Source organism: Lygodium microphyllum, chromosome 20 (assembly GCF_053477565.2).
Source record: "Lygodium microphyllum isolate KBCC chromosome 20, Lygodium_microphyllum_v1.1.10, whole genome shotgun sequence".
In the NCBI taxonomy this organism is placed as follows: Eukaryota; Viridiplantae; Streptophyta; class Polypodiopsida; order Schizaeales; family Lygodiaceae; genus Lygodium; species Lygodium microphyllum.
The window spans coordinates 134181172-134200713 of NC_141154.1; the positions used below are offsets into that span (position 1 = coordinate 134181172).

Here is a 19542-nt window from a genome sequence, read left to right on the forward strand (position 1 = left end):
TTTGCACTACTTAATTGGCTCAATAAATCATCAATGTGTGGAAGGAGATATTCGTTCTTTATGGTTTGCTTTTTAAGATATTTGTAATCAATACAAAGTCTATATGTCCCATCTTTTTTCTTTTAGAACAATATAGAAGCGCCCCAAGAAGATACACTAGGTCTGATAAATCCCTTTTTCAAGAGAACATCAAGTTGCAGTCTAAGCTCCATTAGCTCTTCTATATTGACTCGATAAGGTACTCTAGAGTAGGGTTCTATTCCTAGACACAACTCTATAGCATGGTCAACTAATCTAGGAGGAGAGATACATTGCATATCATTGAAAAAACATCATTATATTCATCTAACAATTTATCTATGTATTTAGGATTTCTCTTTGTCTCCTTTGGCTTCAACTCTCTAGCAAAGATTCAAAAGGTTTCGCATCCTTGTTTAGTTCCCCTCAAAAGTTTTAGAGCTTAAATGATTGAAGATTTATAGTCTTTTCAGCTTACAACAAAGTGTTCACTACCTTATTCTGACATTAGAAAGTATGATGCCCTTGCTTTCTTAAAAACACATTATGTTTTTTTGTACTTCATTTTTGGCAAGTTGCACGATAGAAGTGATGATTTGGAAGGATTCTAACAATTTTGGCATATGCTTTTCTTAGAAAATGCACCATTCTTGAAAAGCCTTTATTGGATACGTGAAGCTATTTTTGATAGAAAAGCTAAACAAACAATTATCATCATCATTTTTGATAGCCAAGTCTCTCCACAGATTTAGTAATGTTGTTCTTATACTTGGTCAATGTGCTGGTATGCTAGCTATTTTCTCAAGGTACTTAAAATTCAACTTCAACATGCATATATGGTTTGAGTCATCTGTGAGTGATGCCTTAAGCTCAACACAATAAACTAAACAAATTTGATAGTATACACTATAATAATGTGATTCTTGATTATTAGGACATACAAAGAGTTCTCAAGAAGAAAGTTGCTAATGAGACACACATGCTTAGATAAGAGTGTTACTGTTTCTTTAAATCTAGATTATGCTGTGTGTGTGTGTGTAGAGTGAGAGAGAGAGAGAGAGAGAGATAGCAAGCAAGCTAGTATTTAGATAAATATAGTTTTCTAGACAGACAATTTTCTTAGTAATCAGGTTATTGAGCTACTATCTCTACTAATTATATAGGACATCTATTTATTATGATACGTGGTATTCATGGTAGGTACATAGTATTTTTATTAGTTGTACAATACATTTTCTATACATATTTAGTTAGGAAAGCCTTGTTTTTTTTTTTTGGATAATATGTATGTAAATGATGCTACTAGTTAGAGAAGAGGCGACGTATGACAAAAATTACTTGGTTATAAGTAGAAGAAATGGTCAAATCTACTAGTTAATTGGGTCGATATTGCATTGTGACATGATGGAGTTCCTATACAGTAACGTGCTTAGGCCCCTTATAGACACGGTGAGTGGAGAGCCACCGGGAGAGAAGTGTAATGTCCATATATTTACACATACAAGACAAGTAGCTAATCATTTCTTCTAGATGCACCAATTCCAACTAGTTGCTCTAGCACAAGTGGAAAGATGACTCACCGTATCGAGAGAGATTGGATCAAATCCTATGATCAGAGAAAGGGTGGATGTGCTGTCTACACGTGAGCCCTATACTTCCCAAAGGCCTTGTGGTGTAAGCCTTTTTTATTAGGCTATTCTCATTTCACAACAAGTGTCGAACTGACCTCTACTTCTGAGGATGTTCACCATGTTTATAAGGGCACTTAGAGTTTCTTATGCTGGTATGATATTGATTGATCAAATAATAGCTTCACAAAAACTATGAGTACACGAGCCACATGGGTACTGGGACTAGGAAACCAGATGTTGCTCGCAATGCAAAAGTGAAGGGCACGAGTCTTGCAAGCGTGGAGTCCTGAACGTGTTCATTAACCACTAGCCCAAGCACGGACCCACTCATTGGCAATATTATCCTAGGATAAGCTGCACTTTTCTCTGTTGTTTTCAAGCTGTGGGAACAGCTCGAAGAGCGCCACATGACACATGTCGGCTGGTGGTCGACAGCTGCGATGGCGCTCTTTAGGACATTCATATACATGTGCTGTATGCTGAAGCGTAATATAATGGCCCAGTATTGACTGATTATAATGCGGTCGTGGTACCTGTATCATATAGATACGCAGAGTCCAGTATGTGCATCGTATACTTGCATATGATAAGTGCCCTTGTCTGAGGCTGCTAGTGCACACAATACCGCACGAGTACATTGAGAGACTTGAGAGGAACGCTGTTGTGTGTTGTCGGGCAGTGAGGGATCATCTTCATGTGCATGCTTGGCTGGCGCTGCAACTTCACATGCCTATTGCAGCAGCTAGTTAAAAGCGCATACAGGCGAGCACAACCACGCCAGTTCAGTTGTGCTCCCTCCCTCCCCATCTCTCCCTCTCTCTTTATCTCTCTCTCTCTCTCTTTCTCTCTCTCTCTCTCGCTCCCCTTCCATTGACGCCTGCTACAATCATTGGGGCAGCCTCCCTTCTGGCCTCTCTCTCCAGCTCCTTGACCTCCCAGCGCTCTGCCACCTCGAAGTCGCAGCGCCGGTGCCGCGTCCATGCTGTTGACGATCAATCCTTCATCACAATGTATGACCGCGAGGATAGTGACGGCGCAGCAGTCGCGTCCACGTCGTCTTCCTCATCGGATATTAAGAGTGATGACGTGAATCTTCTGGCTGAGCGCCTTGAGCACTTGAGTGCCGGCTCGCCGGACTACTTCGGTCTCAACTGGCTCATGGATGCCATGGCGGTCCTCATCTCCACCCACTCATCGACATCCTCATCGATTAGCAGCACTCATGACGTGGACGACGATGTGGATGTGGCCTTTCTAGATGTGTGCCATTCCATCAAGGAGACCACGGCTAACATTCTTCACTACCTCGCCTCGGTTGAGAATGAGCTGAAGAACTACTCCTTCATAACCGCTTCTAATTCAGGATTCTCATCCTCCATGGTCTTGCGGGCAAGGTGCAAACTATCTTGCTTGCTGTGTTCAGGCAACGCACTCATGCAGCAGCGCTCCACGCTCCTCACGTCATCCATCTCTCTCCTCACCAACAGGTGTGCCAAATCGAGGCTACGACTTGGTGCTAGGGAACGCACCACGCTCTTGGTGTTTGCCACCGCAGTCTTGGGCATCGCAGGAACATGTGATCGTGCTAGCTCATCCGCACTAGCAAAGAAGTTGCTCACTAGATGTGGCGTGCTCTCGCCCACCGACAACCAACCATCATCACTTTGGATCGCACCTCTACGACGACTACAACAGGAGATCACAGTCCAGTCCTTTATGGATCGAGCATCCTTCAAGTTGGCATCGGGAAGCCTATCCCATCAGCTTGACACCCTACATACGTCCCTCAACGCACTCAACCAGATCCATGGTATTACCCAGGACCACACAAGTCATCCTCAAGTTGACTTGAGATTTGCCGTTGACAATCTCACAAAGTGCTGCTCGGACCTTCGATTGTCCATGGCCACCCTTCACCAACATGTCAACAACCTCTCCAAGAAGCTCATTGACACACGGATATCTCGCTTGGATGCCATGTCCCATCTCTAGGCTATGAAACCTTCCATGCTAATTACCCCAAGCCTCATCCTTTTCTTCAACTTCATGAGCCACCAGAGTACACTCCATTGTAATCCCTTGCATGAGAAAGCCTAGTATCACTAGTGATTGGTTCTTATGAAAGATGCCATGTGGTTTAGGTCATGGACAATGCCAAGTCTAGCACATCGCCATCAAAGTAACTTAGGAAATGATCACCCATTATAAACAAAGATATGGGTCTACATAGATGCACACACATGCTGTGTAATCATAGCATAGTGCATGTCCAAAACCTTGTATATAACACAAGTAAAGTAAATGACAGAATTTAGAACTTCATATACTCTCTCTCTCTCCCTCTCTCTCTCTCTCTCTCTCTCTCTCTCTCTTTGTGCATATATATATATATATATGCACATGCACACACCCCCTCCCCCCATAATCTAGGTGTAATGTAAACACTAACTCTAATAGAACTCTCAAGCACACACACACATACACTATAATGTAGATGTAACATAAACACTAACAATATATCCAATCATTTGTGCCTTCATCAATCCAAAGATTCTATCCAAACACTAACATAAACACTAACTCTAAACATAACTCTCAACTAGAACACAAAGCCACAAACACAAGGTCAAATGCACCTACATTCAACTAGAGCCTATCCTCTACAAATCAAAAGCCATACTTGATCTCTCTCTCTCTTTGCATGTGTTATTGAAAGTTCCTATAACAAGAACCACAAAATTCACAACAGTAAACTTTAAATCTCAATCCTTTAGCAACACAATAAGGCAAACTATGAACATTCAATCAATCATGTGTTGAATATCAAAACAATTCTCTAACTTACTCATAAGCTCCATTGCAATACCACACATCTATTACCCAATAACTCTCATAACCACCTATTATAAGCATACAATCATATGTAGCAAGAAACACTTAGAGGCAATGTGGAAAGGTATGCTCTCATACAACAAGAGAACATAGTCCCACTCCTAAACAAGATAATATCGCATACATCACCAACCACACATGAGAGAGAAGAAATGACAATCCTTCAAAAGGATAACCAACAACCAAACATTTGCAATATTATTTCAGGTAATTTACTCAACTATCATGGTTTCTCCCAAAGTGAAACTTCTTTTAAAACAAATTGAAGGTTTAATGAGACCTTTATAAGTTTAAGTTTGCAACCTGAGTAATCTTATCAATCATGATGGCTACCACACAATACATAATTTCCTTATAATTCCAATTGACCATTATAACGAAATGATCTTCCAAATCTTTGTAGTTGCCTCTTTGATGACATTGCTCTTCATACAAGGTTTGAACATAATAGTACATTGACTTCTCTCATTGGGGCTTGTCTCTCTTGAATATTGACTTCCTTGCCTCCACAAGGGGTTAGAGAAGGAAGTTGATGATGATCAAGGCCAAAAAAAATCAAACAAAAAAAACCCCCTTCAAGAAAGTGACACTTGAAATCATGTGCTCCATCTTAGTCACTCTGACTTGTTGAGAAAATGCATTTAGTGAAATTATGCTATGCAAATCAATGAGATTATGTTAAACAAAAAAAAAATGGATGCACCAAAAAGATCATGCCTAGTCTACATTACCATGAGGTTATCCATGTTATGATTGATGAATGAAATGGCTTTCTCATACTTGAATTTGTCCTTAATAGCCATCTCACACAGCTAACCTCCTTACTTTTTCAACTTGAAATTCCTATTTGAGTGTCTAAACATCTCCTTATGCATTTTAAAAAGTATGTGTGCTCAATTCATGGTGCTCTCTCAAATATTTGTGCATCTAAATGTGCACATAGTTACAATAGGCCTCATGTCATGCTCATGCTCGTGCTAATCATCAACATTACATCTTCTCGACCCCTTAGGATGCTTGTAGTTGAAATCTAGCAAGCTGACCCCAAGTGTCGGGACCTAAGACAGACTCGACACTGGCTGTCTAGCACTAGCAGGGACCTTGAAGGCACACAAGACACTTGTTGAGATGACAAGCTCAACACATGTGGACATTGATGATGGACCGCCTGGTTAGATGGGTCCACATGTCTACACTTAGCACGTCGATGGTCATTATGACTCTCACATGGCCACTGACTCATTACTTATTATATTCAGGTTGTTACACCTATTTACAGCTAGCATAGTTATAGTGCCAGTCGACTAGTGTAGTCGGTTATGCATTGTTTGACTTAGTAGGCCACTTTCCTTTATGTTGTATCTTATCTATACTTTGTGTACATTGTAAAGTGTGTGGAAGAAGAAGAAAAAACCAATAAGAAAACGTTTTGGCCTCCATCTCTCTTCTTGTCTCTTGAGTGAGCTTCTCCTTGTGCATTCTGTGTGTGTTCGACGCAACATCTCGAGCAAGTCCCCCTACCATGCGATTCTTGACATGGTATCAGAGCCGTGCCACTAAGAGAGGCTGATTTCAAAGGTTGAAGCGAAGGAGAAGAAGCAAGGTTCGAGGAAGCAAGCCACGGGTAAGAAGCTCTTCCATTCTTCCACTCTCTCTCTTGGATAGTGCCTGTGGAGGCACCGGAAGCAGGGTCGAGCAAAAATCTCAGATTGCTATGAGATTTGGTGTGCGAGCAGATCACTATGTATTTTGTAGTTATTTTGGGCGTTTGAGGCCGTTTCAGGCCCTGTTTTAGAGTCGCAAGATTGCGGACAACAGTTTCAAGATACATTGTGATTTCGGCTATTTTGACCGAAAGTGGGTGCGCAGGTTACAGATTGCAAATCTGTAATTTTTGAGGTGTTTGAGGAAGAAAACATAAGGTTTATCTTCAAACAGGTTGCAGATTGCATGTATTATTGAGCAGACAGTGAAAAAGGTTGTTTGGTGTATTGGTGTGCACTACAGGTCGAGGGTTCCAGAAGATTTGCTTGTTGTTTGGTATTAGTTTTGTGATAATGGCAGAGAACAGTGGAAGCCCCATCATTGAGAAGCTCAACAAGAACAACTACCCTTCATGGAAGTTACGTGTCACGAACTTCCTTATTGGAAAAGGCCTCTACGAGTTTGTTTCATGTGAAGAAAAGGAGCCAGAGGTGAGTGATCCTCCAACTGTAGAAGAGACAAAGGCACGGAAGGAATGGAATGCAAAAGACAAAAAGGTTATGTATTGGCTGCCTGCAGTAATTGACAATAATATGATGGGACATATTAGAAATGTAGAGAATTCATATGCAGCTTGGACCATACTTGAAAGTATGTTTTTCGTAAATACAAAGGCACGAAAGATTCAACTCAAGCAAGAGTTGAATACATTGAAGAAAGGGAAGATGTCTATCAATGAGTATGCACTAAAGGTAAGGAGCATTGCAGATGCCTTGGCAGCAATTGATGCAACGCCCGATGATGATGATTTGGTGTCGTCTACCTTGGGTGGACTTAACAATGAAAAGGCTTGGAAGTCTTTTGTAACTTCCGTATATGTCAAAAAGCCATTTTCAGATTTCGATGAGTTGGTCTCCCTTATGATCGTTGAAGAGTTGAACATGCAGAGTGAGACATTTGAAAAAAGTGGTGAGTAGGTCCAAGATTTCTACTCCAGTTCAGGAAGGGGATGTAGCAGGTTCTCTTCAAGAGGCCGTGGTACAGGACATGGTAGTGAAAACCAGCAAAATAGATTGAATAATCAATTTGGCGATATGCAGGTTTCAGGAGGTCGTGGTAACTTTAGAGGCAGGGGGAGCTTTAGAGGAAGAGGTGGATGGTAGAACAGAGGTTCTAACAAATCTGGTATTGTGTGTCACTACCATGGCAAAACAGGTCATATTGAAGCCCAATATTATGCTAAGAGAGATGATATTCGTAGTGGTATTCGCAATGGTAAGTTACAGCAAGGAAACTATGCATCGTCTTCATGACAGAATAAGGACAAAAATGAATGTCTGTTTGTTATGCAGCATATTCTAAATGTTGTTACAGGAAAGGGACTTTTCTCAATCATGATGGATAACAAGAAGATTGTTCAAAGGACCTGAATAGCAAGGGCGCTAACCTAGAGTCTAAGCTATAATAATCCCGATTTACTCTGTTTTAGGGAATGGAATGGGACTATGCCTTATGGCAGAGAGGTCGAGCCTTGCATCCCTCTCGTTTCCCATTCTCCTTGAACCAAGTGCAGCATGAATCCACTTCGACCCTGGCGTTTCTGCGTAAAGTAGTTCACTTAGGGTTCGACGCTAGTTGCTGTTTAGGAAATGACCATTAGGGAAAACCCTGATTCAGGTCGGTCCTAAGTGGGAAGGGCCAGAATACTTCCGCTACGTGGCAGACATGGAAAGTCCTAAATCGTAAACCCCGTAACATTCCATGGGAGTGCCGGGCAGAGCTTTCTAGACATCCTTTCTGATGGACTGCTAAGACGTGTCTTGAAGATAATAGATGGACACGTTACAACTATCTACATGTTTATTTTAATCAAATGAGAAAATGATAAATCCTTTGTAACAAACAAGTTGAAAAGGAGGTAACAACATCAAAGAAAATAGATTAAAGGTATTATACATGAATCTTACATTTTTTAAAGTTTTACATTGGAATAATAATCTTATTTGGTTATTTTATTTGGATTAGGAATGTAAGGAACTTTCAAACCCAAGCAACATTGAAATTGATATTTTCAATAACATTCAAAATGTAACTTTCTAGTGTTCATTGGCTTTTAGAGAATAGCAAGAGTGTAATAGCCACAAGCAACAATATGATTAGTTTCAATAATGTAAAGATTATAGCATCACAGTACTATACACTCCTTATTTATGAACTCATTACTACTTTAGGAAATTTTTATTTTTCTCTCTTTTATTGGCACTATGTATTGATATCTTCATTTTTTGAGTCTATATTGATAAATGAGATGCGTCCTATGTCCTATTTGAAATTAATTAAACAAGCTCTATATAAATTTCTAATTTACTTTCTGATTTTCTACTTAAAAATAGACAAATATAGGCATGTGCAAAGTAGGAAAAATGTAATATCTCCAAGTTAGAGAAAATTTAGAATTACATAAGAAACTTTCTATATAGAAAAACTAGCACATGGAAGAAAACTTCTCAAATTTTTCTGTGTTGGAAAATCCCCACAAAGGGAGATTTTGTTGCATAGGAAGGAAAAAAAGAGGATTCCCTATTAATTTCCTAGTTAAACACACACATAAGTAGGGGAAGTAAATCATAGGGAAAATGGAGCATTTCCTAGATAGAGAAATGAAGAAATCATGTATTTCCTATATAGGAAATTTTAATTTTTCCTATGTAGGGAAATCACCATTTTTTCTATGTAGAAAATATCTTATGCGCTTTTTTAGTTTCTCTAACTAGAAAATGTTCCATTTTTCCTATGATTTACTTTTCCTACTTATGTGTATTTTTTACTAGGGAATTGATAGGGAATTCCCTGTTTTTACCTATGTAGGGAATGATTAAAAGTTCATTGTGTATATGTGTATGAAGTCTACCCTCCAACGACAAGACATAAATAAAAAACCAAGGCAAAAGCATGTAAAATCCATGCACATGGCAAAGCCATTGATCTCACATTCACAGCTCTAAGAAACTAGAAATGTCTCTCTTAATAGTGGCTAAACTCATCATCTTCTTAATCTTTATCCATAGTTTCAACAATTCTATAACAGATGAAAAAAGTAAGAAAGAGAGAGAAAACAACTTTTACAAAGACAAGGGAAGAGAGAAATTTTTGGCACCGAACAAGAGAGAACGTGTGTATTATGGAATAAATGAGAGAAAAAAGAGGCACAAAACGCCTTGTGTAATCCACACCACATTTTTCCCAAAAGACACATAATCCTTCAATATTTTTAATAGTTCTTTGAAATATGATACGTTTGTATTTGTAAGGCTTTGGCATTTATATTTTGATACATTACTAGTTTGATTATTTATTTAATGGATGTGGTCCTCTCATGTAGGATCTCTTTTAAGGGATTTTTTAACAATATAAATGTTATATTCTTTACAAAAAAAAAAATGGAGTGGAGTATATGTCTCAAGAAGTTGTGGTAGTTTTGCAATCAGGGTTAGATATGTTGCGATGACATGTACCACACCCGCTTGATTTAATATAATTGCAACATGGAGCGGGTGTGCTACATGTCATCACAACATATCTAACCCTGATTGCAAAACTACCACAACTTCTTGAGACATATACTCCACTCCAATTTTTATTTTTTGTAATGAATATAAGGATGGAGCTCTTCTTCTATAACGATTTTGTGGGGTAAGGGAATGTCTTAGAGAGATCCACCCAACTAGTGTGACTTCTCATATAATCGCAAGTATTTGGAGGAAAGTTTGAGCTATGCATACTAAGTCAATTTGGGATTTTCATAGGCCTCGTCTTTGATGTGAAATGGTCATGAGCTAACTTTTGAGCTCAACTATTGAGACTCTCCTAGTGTATGATACTTGCTAAAATGAGCTTTCACTCTTTGTTTTCTCTTCTAGTTGCAATAATCCCTCAATTGTTTGGGAGAATTATGTTTGAATTTGAGAACCAAATGGCACTCCTGAGCTTCTGTAGTGGGGATGAGTCTTAGAAGGTCATCTAAGTGATCACCATATTGCTTATCGAGGTGTTTCTACTCTTCCCAAGATAGCAAGTATGCTAAGAAGTCCTCAAATTCCTCAAGGAGGATTCCAATGTTAGACAAGTCATAGACTCAATCAAGGAACATGATTTTATCACTTAATTCCTAAAGGCAAGTCACTCGTTGCAACATGAATAATCACAATTTTCTTAAAATCAAGTCAATTCAAATAGAGAGATGCTAGTAGAAAAACAGAAAGAGAAATTTGTATTAGAGTTTGAAGGAAACAAAGGAGTGGCAAATATCACAATAAGAAATTGCACTATGATGCACAACTCAAACCTCCTGACCACTCCCAAGCTAACTTCATATACATGAAAGAATTGTAATCTCACTCTCAATTGCATTGTCACTGACAATCTCAATTAGAATCACAATTGCAGTCACATTCACAATCTCAATCTCAAATTTCAAGAGAAGAGGATGATAAAGATAACTATTTATTCAGCTTTTTTACCAAGACTGCTTTACACATCTAGAATAGGCTTCTTTTAGGAATGGCTCATTTCCCAAGAAAAACATGTCAAAATTGATCCAATCCTCCAAATCATTGCTTGTATCAAGTGACCTATCAAAAACAAAATCAAAAGACAGAAAGCAAGATACATTTTTATTCAATTGTTGAAAAAATATTATTTTTTATTTTCAAGGGCTCATATCTCCAAAACGGTGAAGAATTGGACCGAACTTGTGAGGCAACAAAATATTCTCCTTGATATCCTCTTCAAACTTCACGAGAAGAACGTTGACCAAAATTTTTTCGTTTGTTTTACCATCACAAAATTTTTTCAAAACACTAAAAATGATCTAAAATCACTTCCAAACACTATTAGCACACATGAAAAAAAAAGTTCAATATGACTTTACGAGGGCGTATCACATTGATTGATTTTCATTATGTTGCAATGTCCTTCAATCTTCTTAGCTACAAGTTAGGCTTCAACTAAGCCAAAGGCTTTGGTCAAGTTAAGCTTGACTTGAGAGATAGTGACTCACTTGGGCTTGTTGGTTTTGCGCTGGTATCACTCTTTTATAAGGTATTAGGAGCATTTTCATTTGTAGAGTTGGTGGATTTAGTTATAGTTTGGAAGTGTAGTTGTTGTGTCTCCACATAATGATGGGAAGTAGTAATTATCGAGTTAGTGAGTTTGGTAAATGGAGCTATGCAAACACAATGTGAAAAATCCTAGAGTGCATCATCATTCGGCTTTCTTATTAATCTAGAGAGTCAATGTCATCTTAGTCATTAGTGCTAGTGTAATAGGGTGACATGTGGAAATAAATTTTGTAAAATCTCATGAAAACATAAGGGTTCCCAAATTTGCACTCCGCTCATTCCTAGATTTGAGACATCAAACAAGACTCCAGGCAGGAAGAGGTAAGAAGGAGCAATCCAAGATGTCCTGCGGTTTTACCCCCTTTCATAAAACCATAGAACCATGAAATTTGTTATCAAAGTAGTAGAGAAGAAGCTAGTGTTTGGTGCACATTTTTGCTATAATAGGGAGCTCCATGAGATCTAATACTTAATGATTGCTTTCAAGTAGTAGTACACATTGTCTAGATAGTCCAAGTACTATTTGTCTTGGAGTTTAGCCATCAAACAATCAACTTATGACTACTATAATAACTAGGAATACACATGGCTGAAGTGTATTTGGAGTCCCATACAACGATTTTATTTATCTTCTTAGGTTCTATCAATACATAGTGCATTTGGGAGAGGTTTTAGAACTTCTCCTACCAAGAAATCATCTAAACCTATTGATGTTTGGATTGTTTGGACTATTTTCCTATTGAGCTTATACATAGCTCACCCTATCTAGTCTAGCTCTCACCTATATATATATATATATATATATATATATAGATTGTGATCTATATGTTATAGTTTTTGGGATTATATATGATGTGTTTCTTATCTCTCTATCACATCTCTACATATCTTGTCTCTCTACATTTCAACATGGTATCAAAGCTATCACGATTGACTACGACCCATTTCTTGAAGAAGACTATCAAGAAGTATATCTATGTAGTATCTCTCCTATTCTTGATTCATATTCTTTTTATGCTTAAATTTGAGGAATTTTATATGTTATGAACATCTTATGTTATGAATCTTAAGCGTAGAAGGAGTTCACTCAATCATTAGTGATCATCCTTTAGATTGCAAATATGTTGAATTGTAGATATACCTTGCTTGGACACCCTGAAAGTTTCTATTTGGGAGACCCTTAGGGAAACTTTTTTAGGGAAATTTTTTGTAATGTGCTAGGATTCACAAGCTTTCTTTCTATCAAATATGTTCTCAATTTGGAGTTATGTGTCAAAAGTTATGTTTGCTCAGGTAAACTAGACTTGAAACAAGAAAACAAACAGGACAATAGCTTTTTATGCAAACTTCTATGACAAGTTTTGTCATGATAATTCACTTTCGTGTTTCTACATTTCTACCAAAATTAGTTAGATCATAATCTATTTTTGGCCAAAAATTAAAGCGATAAGTTTTCAAGCATTGTTCATCTATGTTGGACCTATTTCTTCTCTCACACATTTTGGTGTATGCTTTTTGAACTAAACGTCTTTCCTTACAGCATAACTTCTACATACAATTTGTTGTGCTACACTTTCATCTCATCATTTCGTATATGGTGTGTGGATTCTATGATCTCATATTGTATGTATTCTCTTGGCCAACTATGTCGAATTCTGTAATTATCAATAAATTTCCTTCTGGACAACATTCGGTAACTCAGTTTCAAGGATAAGGATTCCTTAGATGGAAAGTAAAGATGCTACTAATTCTTGAAGGTGATGACTTGCATAATATTGTTTTTGGTAATTATGAATGTCCATCTTAACTAATTGATCAAGCTCACAATAATATCCTTGTAACTAAAGGACCTATCTTTGAAGAATCGCAAACTATTTATAATGAGTGGACAGACATGACAAAGCAACTCATTGATATATTCTTTATACTCTTCAAGAATTTATTATGTTTAATGTATGTCATCTTTCAACCTCACAAGATACATGGGAGTATATGATAGCAAATTCTGATAATAAATCTATTACAATGATGCTTTATCTTTATAGTCAACTCACTGAGTTACAATACAACATCAAAACTTCTATGACAACACATATTGAATCATTCAAGAACATTATCAATCAACTTTCTAATGCTATCGCACAAAAGAAATTGGTAACATAGCTTCTTGATACTATAGAGGATCCTGCTTATGATAATATTATTACCATATTATCTAACAAAGATGGGATCAATTTTGATCAAGCTTGTATATCTTTGATTGAATATTCACAATGATATGAACTATGACACACAAATCAAGAAATAGTTATGATCTCACAAGAGAACACATAGTCAAAATAGATTGATCAAGCTTACTTGCTAGAAGGCATCCCTTTCCACGATCTACACGTAGGAGTCGTCATGGTGGTAACTTCTATCGTCTCAAGTTTTTTAACATACATTATTCTTATTGCAATAGAAATAGTCACCCTACAAATTTTTGCTAGGAAAAACAATATAATGAAGAACATGGTATTACAAAAACACAACCATGTTTATCTAGAGATCATTCTCCTTATGACTATTGAAAAAGAGTGATCATCCAACCCATCTATGTTTCAAGTGGCATTTTGATTCAAATCATAATAGAGCATATGTTGCTACACATGACAACACTACTGAAGTTACTATGACATTGTAGTGCCATTGTGCATACTCTTTATAGGCACCATACAATTAACATATGCACATACACCTCTTCAAACCTCTTGGTCATCCTTGTATATACATATTCAGTTTCACTTCACATGCATCGATGCACTTTACATGCACACAATAATCCTTCTTCATCAAGTTTGTATATGTAAAGTTTGTGCATGTAAAGTGAGTATATGTAAAGTTTCCTTGTGCTCCAGAACGGTCTTCTCATCCACAGCTAGAGACCTTTGTTTGAGTGGGAGTGTTGGAGCTATATATATATAGCTCACCCTATCTAGACTAGGTCTCACATATATATATGTAGATTGTGATCAACATGATAGTCTTTGGGAGTGCATATGGTGAATCTTTTCTCTATCACGTCTCTACATATCTTGTCTCTCTACATTTAAACATTTCCTTGGATGCACAATAGATTTTACATGTAATAGATGCAGAGTCTGAATCATTGAGATTTGTGTTAATATTGTGTAAAGGCTTTGGAAGACTTGGCAGAAGGTTTAATGATTGATTCATGATATATGGACATGTCTTGAAGAGAACTTGATTTCCAGCTTTCTTGGGATTCATTTGAATCTCTTGCCTATTCTTTTTCTTCTCTTCTATCTCCTATTCTCTACTTTCTTCTCTCTTAGATCCCTAGTGGATATGACCTTTCAACTAAAACTCCTTCAACGATGGATTAAACCACTTGAATAAATTAGGGTTATACTGAAGTGAACCAAAGCCATCCAGAAGTGTCGTGTTTTGGGTAAGTCAAAATACATATGCACGGACATGAAGAACCATATTTCCTACTCCTACCCTACTAGCCATATGTAGAGCTTCTTCTACAAGGGGTTTATCATACAAGGAATGTTTTTGGATGGTGCTTGAAACCTCAACATCATGGACAATTGATAACACTCATAGGGATGTAGAAGTGACATATATGGGGCCATGCAAATAGGTTCAAAGACCTTTTCTTTGCTTGGCTATCTTCATTAGCTAGTAGAAATTTTTAGCTACCAAATTATGGTTAGAATTCCATTCATGCTCAAGGGAACCTTGTCATTTCCCTTTTCATTTTATTACTTCTAGTTTTTTCTTGTTCATCTCATGTGGTAGTGTAGAAAGAGGGAATTAAACAAAACTCTGAAGCTGTGGCTTTTAGCATACCTTTCATGAGTTCTTTAGTAATGGTCATATACAGAGAGCAAGTGTATTGATGCTTGTCCTACATCAATGGCATTTCTATGAGCTATTTGTGTTCATCTGTTGGCTTCCCAATGTTGTTGTAAATATATGCATGCATAAGCGATGTTAGCTTTGTATCTAGCTAGACTAAACACTTTATTGTTGGCTCATTGGTTTGTTTTGCTATCTTATTAGCCATTTTCTCAAGAGTTGTTTTCATGTGCCTAGTCTTTAGGTGCATTAGGGGTATTGGATGTGATGAAGATGTTTTAACACAATATTAGTTAGTTTGGGAATCTCCTAATTCCCATTTTTTGAATACTAAAAAGGTGGCACCCAGATAACATGCCCATAAGTTTCTCAAAACGATCTAATATGACCTATCATTGGAAAGCGCTTGAAAAATGGCATCTATTGAGCTATAGAGCGCTCGATTTGGAGTCATAGTACTCAAGATATGACAAATACAAAGATTTGACCACATGTCCCAAACTTGTGGAAAATTCCTATATTCCCCAATATGGTGTTTTTTTTGAAACATCACTTCTGAGAGTAGATTGACAAGGGTTTGTTCATTTGTGGATGTGGTCTCTAATTATAAAGATCCATTTGGAAAGTAGTACTAGTTGAGTCAAAGGAGTAGCTACTTTCATTGGTTCAGGTTGACTACTTGATCAAATCCTTATCCTAGTCAAGTGTGGCAATTTCCATGCTTGGTCTTAATGGGTTTATTTATGTAGGTTGAGCAATTGCACGAGGCTACTATTGCTAGGCTTCCTATTTTTGCTTAGATGAAGAGTTCTTACAAGACTTGGGACTCCTAAATGGGCTAATTGGTGCCTCTAGTTGCATTGCTTCTAGATGGTGAAATTTTTTATCATTTGAGCATTCATGTGGAGTTAGAGTAGTACTACCCTGAGGTGGGCACATGGGTTCCTCTTTTTAGTTGTTGTCCCATGAGTTATTACCAACTTTTTCTTATATTTGACAATTGCATGAAGCAATTGTACCTTAATCAATCTAGACCAATTTTCCTTTTTCTGATAGTTAAAGCTTGGCTTCTTAGTTTCTATCTTGGCTAGCTCATCGGGGAAGTTACTATATGTATATCCTCTACATCACGTGCGTTCAAGCCCTATTTATAAATATCCTTATCTATGATTTTTTCCTAAATAAAACATAGCACTTGTCTATTCAATTTGTAAATAATACCTTTATATTACACCCTTTTGTATGTAAAAAAAGTATAAAAATTGTATTTTAAAAATATCTTATTTTGAACTCACATGATGCACACATATATTCATGAGTAACTTACCCAAGGCTAGCTCAACCTTCCAAGTGGTTTAAATCTTGGATTGTAATTCATGTTTAGGTTGTTTCATTTGTCTCCTTAATTTGGGTAAATGCTGGGCTATGATAGACAAAGGCAGTGATGTAGGTGGGTTGGATAACCAAATCCGTCGGTTTTTTTTGCGTAATATCCTTGAGTTGATACCAACTCTTTGGGACCCATCATTGCATTGTGCTAACTCTCCACCAATGGCATTTATGTTGATATTGTGGAGTATCCCAACAACCTAGTAACGGCTAGAGGCTGATCTTGACCATAAGAGTTCTTGCCCTTGTACTTAGCCTTGATAAAATGGAACAATAGCGACCTAAGAGGGTAGGTGGTTTGGGAGGTGGTTTGGGAGACACGGGGTAGTTTCATTTTCTAATTTGTCCATGCCCATCTTATGTTTTATTTTCTCTCATGTCTGCTTGAGTCGTGAGCCATCTAGCTTCTTCATGCCAAACCCATCACTCTCATGTGTACAAGGATGCATATATGCAACCTAAGTTTACTCCACAACATGTTCAAATGGAGCATATGTTTCAGGCGATGTCCAACATGTTGTTACAAGTTAACCACACTAACCAATCCCTTCTCAATTTCCTATCATCTAGCGTCACACAATCACGGCTTGATCCCAAGATTCGACCCAAGTCATTTTCAAGATTACCCACTGAGGATGTGCTGATGTGGCCGAACCATTTTGAGAATGTCTCAAGCTACCATAATTGGTCTGAGGAACGCAAAGGCATGGAGGTCTGCACGTTGATGGAGGATGTTGCTTCAACCTGGTTCATACAGGAGCAATAAGAAGATATTAAACGTGATTGGCAAGTTTTAAAAGCATTGCTGATTCAAAATTTTGCACACCAAAATATTACTTAAACAACACTATAGCAACTCAATGCTTTGAAGTAACAACATCTTGAACTAGTCACATAATTTTCGGTCAAGATGAACTAGCTACTACTACTGCGGGCAGATTCCACAATGTCTGAAGACATGAAACTATTTTTTCTTTGGCCTCAGCTCCATCATGACATCTCCAGACGGGTTCAAGATCAAGGTCCAACCTCTTTTCATGCTGCAATCTAGATTGCACAGCGTATTGAAGCCTCTACAAACCTTGATGCTCTAATAACCCTTGTCCCTTAGCCAACTACACACTGTCACATAGTCGAGTCCATGCCCATGGACATTGACATTCATAATTCCCAAGTGAGTTCCAAAAGAGCATTGCTTGAAGAATGGGATGAATAGGGCCAATCAATGTGCTTATATTGTAGCAATTACGATCATGTTCGACGGCACTGCAAATAGCTTTGAGCACGACAACATCACCAGAATGCCCAAGTACAACATGCGGATGTTGCTTCTTTGGCCGAGCTACCGCGGGAATTGTCTAGGCGGGACATTGGTGGAAGAGCATCACGTGCAAGTTCAAGCTGCCACATCTTCCAGCCACATGGTGTGTTCTACATTAGCCCATATAGCTAACACCTCTCAAAAAGTACTTTTGGATTCAGGCAATAGTATTTCCTCCATTAGTGAACAATTGGTTCAAGAATTAAGTTTACACACATCCACAACACCCCTCATCAAGGTCTTGTTTGGTAATAACCAAAAGGTCTACCACTCACATTCACAAGCCCGTTGTACTTTCTTTCTAGCTCAGTGTGAAGTGCCTTTTTGGGTAAAAGGGGGTGCATTATGGTAGCACCCCTACCAATTTTTTTCGTGGAGAATAAGGACGGAAGTTTTACATGATCACCAAGAAAGAAAAAATTGCACTAGTGCTGCATGACGACGAATTCATGAGGGCGGGGGAAAGGTATATGGCACTTCAATGCAACCCCATAAACCAATTGCAGCAATGATCTACATTCTTTCTTCGCTTCCAATTGTTGCCTCTGGCCCATGAAATGGCTGCCCAAATCAAAAGATCAGATACCAGTCTTTCTCTCTCCTCCCTCTCTCTCCCCTAAGAGACAATTCATGTGGAAGAAGCCTGATTGGTGAATGCTTGTCCGACGTGGTACCGGATTGCTTTCAAATCGACTTACGGCTGAAGATGGATGATTAGAGATGGACTGAGTATTAATGGTGGTCTAATCTGCTGTCTCGAATCCCATTTTAGAAACTCGCAACCATAAAAAACCTTGTAATTCTATTTTATAAAGGAAAAAATGCTTCTTTTTGAGATTTTATTGGTCAAATGGTGTTCATATCGGATGAAAATTGGTAGGAATGTTTTTTGATGATTCTATGTCGGAAAAATAAAAATACATAATGCCATAATTCTGAAAATAATTTTCTAAAACTTAAAAACCATGCATTTTACAAAGAAAATGGGATTTCTGTCATTTTGGGTTTTATAAGAAGGATGCATATGGGATGAAATGTGGGGAATGAGTATTTCTGATCTTTTGGTTGTGCACATCATATAGAATGAGCTTTTGTTTAAGGTTAGGATGCTAGTAGCATGATTAAGTTCGGTGCTAGTCTCTAGTAATGCATCACTAACGAATAGATTGAAAATCATTGAAAGGTTGATTTTACACTCCACTTTGATGATTTATTTTAAAATGAAATGTTTGTGCACAATAGGCATCCATGTTTGCACTTTTCATGCCACATTGTATAAAATCTTGGATGCATAGCACTTGTATGCTGAACATTGACCAACACTGAGAGTGTGAGGAAGTCCTTTGTTATAGATTAGATGAGCGGTTCCTTGCACTACAAGATATAGGCCTTATACCGACGTTTAAAGCGACGAAAATACAAACAACAAAATTTGCCCCCGTCATCGCAAAAAGCGTCGTTATTAATGACGCCATAGAAATGTCAGTATTGGCGTCGCTATGATAGCGACGCCAATAGCGACGTTTTGCAACACGCATAGCGACGGCAATAGCGACGCGAGCAGTAAAATTTGCGACGCTAATAGCGACGGTAACAGGGA

The 19542-nt window shown here is 37.9% G+C and overlaps 1 pseudogene; it reads left to right on the forward strand.

Annotated features, from left to right (window-relative positions):
- Positions 1-17105: 17105 nt before the first annotated feature.
- On the forward strand, positions 17106-18074 carry LOC148019428 (uncharacterized; annotated as a pseudogene).
- The last annotated feature ends 1468 nt before the right edge of the window (positions 18075-19542 follow it).